The sequence below is a fragment of the Hyperoodon ampullatus genome, assembly GCF_949752795.1.
Source record: "Hyperoodon ampullatus genome assembly, chromosome: 7".
Taxonomy (NCBI): Eukaryota; Metazoa; Chordata; class Mammalia; order Artiodactyla; family Ziphiidae; genus Hyperoodon; species Hyperoodon ampullatus.
Genome location: NC_136920.1, coordinates 54,947,035 through 54,957,076, shown reverse-complemented (window position 1 = coordinate 54,957,076; position 10,042 = coordinate 54,947,035).

The window sequence follows — 10,042 nt, the reverse complement described above, 5'->3', positions numbered from 1 at the left end:
TTTCTCTAGTTGCAGTGAGCGGGGGCTACTCTTCGTTGTGGTGTGCGGGCTTCTCATTGTGGTAGCTTCTCTTGTTGCAGAGTACAGGCTCTAGGCACGCGGGCTTCAGTAGTTGTGGCACACAGGCTCAGTAGTTGTGGCTCGCAAGCTTTAGAATACAGGCTCAGTAGTTGTGGTGCATGGGCTTAGTTGCTCCATGGCATGTGGGATCTTCCCGGACCAGGGCTTGAACCCGTGTCCCCTGCACTGACAGGTGGATTCTTAACCACTGCACCACCAGGGAAGTCCCCTACTTGCCGTTTAAAGTACTTCCTAGATTTTGTCCCTGACCCCACCTGCCTCTCCAACCAGGGAGGGAAGCTTCCCCTCTCTCCTCTTTGCCCCCTTTACTAGTTGCTCCCAGTAGCGGCCTGGAAGCTGTCCTGAAACAGGGACCACATCTCATGCCTTGGTATCCCCAACCCTCAGCATGGTACCTGTATGTGAAAGGTCCTTTGTTCATGTTTGTTGAATGAGCAACTGACCCGACTCTTTCACACACAAGGAAACAAGTCCAGAGAGGTGGAGGGACCTACTCACATGACAAAGCAAGTGAGAGAAACATCCAAGGCCAGATCCCAGGACTTGTGATTCCTAGCCCTGCTCTCATACACCAGCCACGCTGCCTGTGCGTGGAACATTTGAAAAAGCCTTCATGCACTTTGAGCCTTTCTTAATTCTGTCTTACATCTCACCCCAAAGAGGCCTTCTTTGAGAATGCTGGTGGGAGAGTGAGTTTTGGCAAGTCTTGTCTGGAAGTCATGAGGCAACAGGGAAAAACAGACAAACAATCTTGGGATGTATTTTGCTAACCCAGTCCTCAAAAACAGCAGAACAAAACACTCTAAACTCAAGCTGGGGCCTCTGGCCAGCAGGGCACCAAGTCAACTTGGACAGGATTCACTAAATGGATCTTCCTTCCTTTTATTAAAATGGTGGGGCCATTGGAGAGGAAATGCTTTCCAGTTTGTCTGGATTTTCTTTAAGGCAAAGCAAAAAATATTGAAAATTTCACAAGGTCCTAGAAACTTCCAAATGTACACAAGCTCTGGGCACATCTTCTCTTGCCCCATCTCATTGCCACATGAGTCCACTGTGTCCTAAGACATGAAACTCCCCCTACTCTCTGGTTAGAAAAGGCTGGAGAAAGAACTGATAACCATTAATCACAGTTGGAAAAATCAGAGAAATTATTAAGGACACATTAAACTTCTTTTATTAACTCTCAACTCCAGGTTTCTGTACAGATGGTAACATGGTAGTGGTGAGAACACAGGCTTTTGAGGTCCTACTATTCAACAGCTATGTGGCTTTGAGCAAGTTAATCACCTTCTCTGAGCCTCAGTTTCATCATCTGTAAAACTGGTTATACTACCTATCGCATAGTGTTGTTGTGAGGACTGAATGAAATAATGCAAGTACAGTGCCCAGTATCATGCCTGACACATAATGAGTACTTAATTGATATTAGCTATTATTATTACTTGTACATGATGTCCTTTATGGCTAAAATGCCCTTCCTTGCCTTGTCTGCCTAGGAAACTTCTACTCATCCTTCAATACCCATCATAAGGGTGTCTTCCTAGGTGAGGTATTTTTGACTGTTCCCTGTTTCCTCTATAACATGGTCCCTAATTCTCTCAACTCTCCCTCACCCCTCTCACCTTTGTCCTTCTAATATTGCAATGATCTCACTGTGTAGAAATTCTTTGCTTCCTTACCTGTCTTCCCCAATGGGCAGTGACAGCCAGGAGGACAGGCTCAGGTCTATGCCCCCAGTCCTAACAGTGCATAACCCACAGGGTCTTAGGAAATGACATCTACCTCCTTAGATTAGCAACACTACAAGGTTGGGAGGCAGAGGGTGGCTAAGATGGCAGAGGAGGAAGACCCTGCGCTCACCTCCTCTCACAGGCACACCAAAACTACAATTACAGAGCAACTACTGATGAGAGAGACTGAAAGACTGGCAGAAAAGATCTGCAACTAAAGATATAAAGAAAGAACCACAGTGAGATGGGTAGGAGGGGTGGAGATGTGGGATAGTCAAGACCCATACCCCTGGGTGGGTGACCCACAAATGGAAGGGTAATTACAATTGCAGAGGTTCTTTCCAAGGACTGAGGGGTCCAAGCCCCACATTGGGCTCCCCAGCCCAGGGTTCCTGCACCAGGAAGGTGAGCCCCCAGAACATTTGGCTTTGAAGGTCTGCAGGCCTTGCTTTTGGGAGAGCCAGAGGGCTGTGGGAAGTAGAGACTACACTCTTAAAGGATGCACACAAAATCTCACACACTCTGGGACCCAGAGCAGAAGCAGAAATTTGAAAGGAGCCTGGGTTAAACCCACCTCCTGATCTGTCTCCCAGAGAGTCAGGGGGCAACTAGAGCTCACCCTTGGGGACATAGACACTGGTGGCAGCTATTGTTGGGAGCTCATTCTACCATGAGAACACTGATACTGGCAAGTGCCATTTTGGGATTCTCCCTCTAGCTTATTAGCACTTGGACCCACCCAATACACCATCAGGCCAACACCAGCTCTGAGACAACTTGGGCCCCTCAGCCAGCTGCCCTGAGATCTGGCACCACCCACAAGTGGGCTGACACAAGCTACAGGACACTATAGACCCTGTAGCCAACTGTGTCAGGAACTGGTCTTGCCCACCAATGGGCTAACACCAGCTCTGGGACCCCCAGGGCCCTGCAACCAGAGACCTTGAGGACTTTGCTCTGCCTACCAGTGAGCAGGCACTAACTCTGGGCACTGTCCCTGCCAATCATCAGGCCAACACCAGCACTGAGACATTTTGGACCCCTAAGCCAGCTGCCCTGGGATATAGTCCCACTCACCAGTGGGCCAACATTAGCTCTGGGCTACCCCAGACCCAGCATCCAGCCATGTCAGGAACTGGCCCCGTCCATCAGCAGGCCAACACTAGATCTGGGGACCCCAGTCCTGTAACCACCCACCCAGCACATGGCTGTGCCCACCAATGGGCCAGTACTAGCCCTGGGACCCCTGAGGCTCTGTAGGCAGCTGCTTCATGACCTGGCTTTGCCCATCAGCAGCTGGCAGCCTTCACACAAGGCAGGGCCTGGCAACTGACCAGAACAAGGGCCAGCAACTTAAAACAATCATGTATATATATATAGGCTGCTATATAAAAACCTCATGGTAACCACAAAACAAAAACCTATAATAGATATACGCACAAAAAAGAAAAAGGAATCCAAGCATAACACTAAAGATAGTCATCAAATCTCAAGGGAAGGGAACAAAAGAAGAAAGGGGAAAAAAGACCTACAAAACAAATCCAAAACAATTAACAAAATGGCAATAAGAACATACATATTGATAATTACCTTAAGAGTAAATGGACCACATGCTCCAACCAAAAGACACAGACAGGCTGAATGGATACAAAAACAAGATCCATATAATTGCTGCCTACAAGAAACTCATCACAGATCTAGAGACACATACAGACTGAAAAAGGTATTCCACACAAATGGAAATAAAAAGAAAGTCAAAGTAGGACTTCCCTGGTGGCACAGTGGTTAAGAAGCCACCTGCTAATGCAGGGGACATGGGTTCGAGCCCTGGTCTGGGAAGATCCCACATGCCACAGAGCAACTAAGCCCGTGAGCCACAACTACTGAGCCTGCGGTCTAGAGCCCGTGACCCACAACTACTGAGCCTGTGTGCCACAACTACTGAAGCCCGCACACCTAGAGCCCATGCTCTGCAACAAGAGAAGCTGCCACAGTGAGAAGCCCATGCACCACAATGAAGAGTAGCCCCCACTCACTGCAATTAGAGAAAGCCCGCGCGCAGCAGCGAAGACCCAATGCAGCCATGAATAAATAAATAAATAAATAAAATTATATAAAAAAGAAAGTCAAAGTAGCAATACTTATATGTGACAAAATAGACTATAAAATAAGACAGTTACAAGAGACAAAGAATACTACATAAGGATCAAGGGATCAATCCAAGAAGAAGATATAACAATTGTAAATATATATGCATCCAACATAGGACCACCTCAATATGTAAAGCAAATGCTAACATCCATAAAAGGAGTGTAATCAACAGTAACACAATAATAGTAGGGGACTTTAACACCCACTTACACCAATGGACAGATCATCCAGACAGAAAATAAGGAAACACAGGTCTTAAATAATATATTAGACCAAATGGATTTAAAGCAGCAGAATACATTCTTTTCAAGTGCTCATGGAACATTCTCCAGGATAGAGCACATCCTAGGCCACAAAACAAGCCTCAGTAAATTTAAGAAGATTGAAATCATAACAAGCATCTTTTCTGACCATAACACTATGACACTAGAGATCAACTATAAGAAAAAAAATCGTAAAAAACATAAACACGTGGAGGCTAAACAATATGCTACTAAACAACCAATGGAACAGTGAAGAAATCAAAGAAAAATAAAAAATTACCTGTAGACAAATGAAAACAAAAACACAATGATCCAAAATCTCTGGGCCACAGCAAAAAAAGTTCTTATAGTGACACAAGCCTATCTCAGGAAACAAGACAAATTTCAAATAAACAACCTAACCTTGCAGCTGAAGTAAGTAGAAAAATAAGAACAAATTCTGAAGTTAGTAGAAAGAAATCATAAAGATCAGAGCAGAAATAAATGAAAAAAAGACTACAAAACAGTAGAAAAGATAAATAAAACCAAGAGCTGGTTCTTTGAAAAGGCAAACAAAATTGATAAACTTTTATGCAGACTCATCAAGGAAAAAAGAGCACCCAAATCAATAAAATCAGAAATGAAAAAGGAGAATTTACAACCAACACCACAGAAATGCAAAGGGTCATAAGAGATTACTATGAAGAATTATACTCTCCCAAAATGGTCAACCTAGAAGAAATGGACAAATTCTTAGAAAGGTACACTCTCCCAAGACTGAACCAGGAAGAAATAGAAAATATGAACAGATCAATTACCAGTAATGAAACTGAATCAATAATTTAAAAACTCCCAACAAACCAAAGTCCAGGACCAGATGGCTTCACAGGTGAATTCTACCAAATATTCAGAGAAGAGTTAACACTGCTCCTTCTGAAAGTATTCCAAAAAATTGCAGAGGAAAGAACAATTCTGAGTTCATTCTAAAAGCCAGCATCACCCAGATACCAAAGCCAGACAAAGATGTCAGACAATAGGAAAATTATGGGCCAATATCACTGATGAAGATAGATGTAAAAATCCTCAACAAAATACTAGCAAACCAAATTCAACAATACAGTGAAGGATCATACACCATAATCAAGTGGGATTTATCCCAGGGATGCAAGGATGGTTCAATATTTACAAATCAATCAATGTAATATACTACATTAACAAATTGAGGAAAAAATCATATGATCATATCAATAGATGCAGAAAACCTTTGACAAAATTCAACATCCATTTGTGATAAAAACTCTCAATAAAGTGGGTATAGAGGGAGCCTACCTCAACATAATAAAGGCCATATATGACAAGCCCACAGCTAATATCATACTCAACAGTAAAAAGCTGAAAGCATTTTCTCTAAGATCAGGAACAAGACAAGGATGCCCACTCTCACCACTTTTATTCAATGTAGTATCGTAAGTCCTAGCCACAGAAATCAGCCAAGAAAGAGACACAAAAAGAATCCAAATTGGAAAGGAAGAAGTAAAATGGTCACTGCTTGAAGATGACATGATACTATACACAGAAAATCCTAAAGACATCACCAAAAAAACTACTAGAACTCATCAATGAAATTGGTAAAGTTGCAGGATACAAAATTAATATACAGAAATCTGTTGCATGTCTATACTATACACTAACAACAAACAATCAGAAAGGGAAATTAAAAAAACAATCATTTACTATCATATCAAAAAGGATAAAATACATAGGAATAAATCTAACTTAGGATGTAAAAGATCTGTACTCTGAAAACTATAAGACACTGATGAAAGAAATTGAAGACAACATAAACAGCTGGAAAGAGCTACTGTTTTCATGGATTGGAAGAATTAATATTATTAAAATGACCATACTACCCAAGGCAATCTACAGATTCAATGAAATCCCTATCAAAATACCAATGACATTTTCCACAGAACTAGAAAAAAAATTCTAAAATTTGTATGGAAACACAAAAGACCCTGAATAGCCAAAGCAGTCTTGAGAAAGAACAAGGCTGGAGGTACTGTGTGCTCAGATTTCAAATTATGCTACAAAGCTATAATAATCAAAATAGTATGGTACTGGCATAAGATCAATGGAACAAAATAAAGAGCCCAGAAATGAACTCACACTTACCCGGACATTTAATGGATGAGAAAAGAGGGAAGAGTATACAGAGGGAAATGACAATCTCTTCAATAAATGGCATTGGGAAAACTGGACAGGTACATGCAAAATAATCAAACTGGATTACTCTCTCACACCATGCCCAAAAATAAATTCAAAATGGATTAAAGACTTAAATGTAAGACCTGAAACCATAGAACTTCTAGAAGAAAACAGGCAGTAAGCTCTTTGACATCGGTCTTAGTAATTTTTTTTTTTGGATATGTCTCCTCAGGCAAGGGAGAAAAAACAAAAAATAAACAAATGAAAACTACATCAAGCTAAAAAGCTTTTGCAAAGTGAAGGAAACTACTATCAACAAAATGAAATGCCACCTACTGAATCGGAGAAGATATTTGCAAATGAGACATCCAATAAGGGGTTAATATCCAAAATATACCAAGAGAGACTTCCCTAGTTGTCCAGTGGTTAAGAATCTGACTTCCAATGCAGGGGATGTGGGTTTGATCCCTGGTCGGGAACTAAGATCCCACATGCCACGGGGCAACTAAGCCTGCGTGCTGCAACTAGAGCCTGTGCGACACAACTAGAGAGCCTGTGTGCCACAACTACTGAGCCCAAGCACTCTGGAGCCTGTGCACCACAACTAGAGAGCCCATGTGCCACAACTACTGAGCCTTCATGCCGCAACTAGAGAGAAGCCCATGCACCACAACTAGAGAAGCTTGTGTGCTGCAATGAAAGATCCTACATGCCTCAGTGAAGATCCCGCGTGCCGCAACTAAGACCCGGTGCAGCCAAATAAATAAATAAATAAAAATAAATATCAAAATATACCAAGAAATCATACAACACAACATCAAAAATATAAACAGCCCAATTGGAAAATGGGCAGATGATCTGAAAGACATATTTCCAAAGAACACATACAGATGGCCAACAGGCACATGAAAAGATGCTCAACATCACTGATCATCAGGGAAATGCAAATCAAAACCACAATGAGATATCACCTCACACCTGTTAGAATGGCTATTATCAAAAAGACAATAAATAACAAGTGTTGACCAAGATATGGGGAAAGGGAACCCTTGTGCACTGTTGGTGGGAATGTAAATTGGTGCAACCACTATGTAAAACAGTATGGAGGGGCTTTCCTGGTGGCACAGTGGTTAGGAATCTGCCTGCCAATGCTGGGGACATGGGTTCAAGCCCTGGTCCGGGAAGATCCCACATGCTGCGGAGCAACTAAGCCCGTGCGCCACAACTACCAAGCCTGCGTGCCATAACTACTGAAGCCCATGAGCTTAGAGCCCGTGCTCTGCAACAAGAGAAGCCACTGTAATGAGAAGCCCACGCACCACAAAGAAGAGTAGCCCCTGCTCACTGCAACTAGAGGAAGCGTGCGCAGCAACAAAGACCCAAAGCAGCCCAAAATAAAACAAATAAATTAAAGAAAAAAACAGTATGGAGATTGCTCCAAAAATTAAAAATAGAATTACAATATGATCCAGAAATTCCACTCCTGGGTTTTTATCCAAAACAAATGAAAACACTAATTAGAAAATATGTATGCACCCCTATGTTCACTGCAGCATTATTTATAACAGTTAAGATAAGGAAGCAACCTCAGTGCCCATCACAGATGAATGGATAAAGGAATAATGATGTATCTATCCATCTATATCTATGTGCATATAGAACAGAATATTACTCAGCCATAAAAAAGAATAAAATCTTGCCATTTGTGACAACATGGATGGAGCTACAGGTTATGCTAAGTGAAGTAAATCAGACAGAAAAAGACAAATATTGTATGATTTCACATATATGTGGAATCTAAAAAACAAAACAAATGAACAAACATAACAAAACAGAAACAGAGTTATGGATGCTGAGAATGAACAGGTGGTTGCCTGAGGTGAAGGGGGGGGTGGGTGAAGGAAAGAAATACGTGAGGTAGATTAAGAAATACACTTTCAGTTGCAATAAATGAGTCAGGGTTATGAAATGTATAGAGTGGGGAATATAGTCAATAACTACGTAATATCTTTGTATGGTGACATAACTATGCTTATTATGGTGATCATTTTGAAATATATAGAAATATTGAATCACTATGTTGTGTACCAGGAAATAACGCCGTAGTTCAATTAGGCTTTGAAAACAAACATATTCGTAGAAAAAGAGATCAGTTTTTTGGTTACCACAGGCAGGGGCTGGGGGGAGGGGGAATTGGATGAAGGCAGTCAAAAGGTACAAACTTTCAGTTATAAGATAAATAATAAGTTATAAGGAATATAATGTACAACATGATAAATATAATTAATGTTGCTGATTGATATATTTGAATGTTGAGAGAGTAAATCCTGAGTTCTCATCCCAAGGAAAACATTTTTTTCTTTCCTTTAATTTTGTATCTATTCGAGATGATGGATGTTTACTAAACTTACTATGACAATCACTTCATGATATACTAAGTCAAGTCATTATGCTGTACACCTTAAATTTATACAGTGCTGTAAATTATATCTCAGTATAATTATATCACATCTCAATAAAACTAGAAGGAAAATAAAAGAAACACTAGGAGTTTGGGGAAAGGGGAGCCTCACAATTCTGGGATGCTGTACAACTCCGAGGAGCAGCAGTCATATTGAATTCTATTATTTTGTACAAACAGAGCCTCTGGGTATTGTGCAACTTGAGGGCTCTGGGCTTCTGCATCAGAAAGACTTGATCTGCAATGTTAGCTCTGCCACTTTCTGGCTTCATTCCCTTGGGCTGTTTAATCTACATGGGCCTCAGTGTCTTCACTTATAAATGAGTGTTATGATAGTGACTTCTCAGATTTTTGTTAAGATTAGATGAGATCATATAGGTAACACTCCTCATGGTGCTTGGCCAGTGGTAGTTGTTACTTGGAACTGGATTTTGGATGACAGGATCCACACCAGTGTTGAACATTAGACTGTGTTTGCCTTATGGTGTAATTCCAAGGCAGCGTGAAGAGGAGGAAGAATAGTGCTCTAGGAGACAAGGTGTGTGTGTGTCTGGGTGTGTGTGTGTATTTTCTGTTCTCAACCTCACCACTGTGGTCCATCTTTTCCACTCTGCCCCAAGCCTATCACAGCTTGACATACCACACTCAGCTGGAGGAATCTGAGACAGAGGAGCTGCCACGAGCTCATCTATGCTGACCAGGCTGCCTGGGGGCCAAGAAGCACAAGCCCGCTCCGGTAGTGGCACTGTTTTGGGCTGGAGCCATGAGGCCTTCTCCATGGTGGAGGTGGTGGTTTGGAGAATCGGTTATAGAGCCGACTGCCTGAGTGCAAAATCCTCCCTCAGCCGCTTCCTAGCTGCTTTACTTCTCTGTGCCTCAGCTTCTTCACTGTACTAGTCAGCTAGGGCTACCATAACAAAGTACCACAGGCTGGGCGCCTTAAATAACAGAAATTTCTTTTCTCAAAGTTTTAGAGGTTAGAAATCTACAATCAAAGCATCAACGGGATTGGATTCTTCTGAGGCCTCCCTCCTAGGCTTGCAGATGGCCAACTTCTCCCTGTGTCTTAACATGGTCTTCCCTCGTATGTCTGTCTCTGTCCAAGTTTCCTCTTCTTTTTTTTTTTTCGGTACGCAGGCCTCTCACTGCTGTGGCCTCTCCCGTTGCGGAGC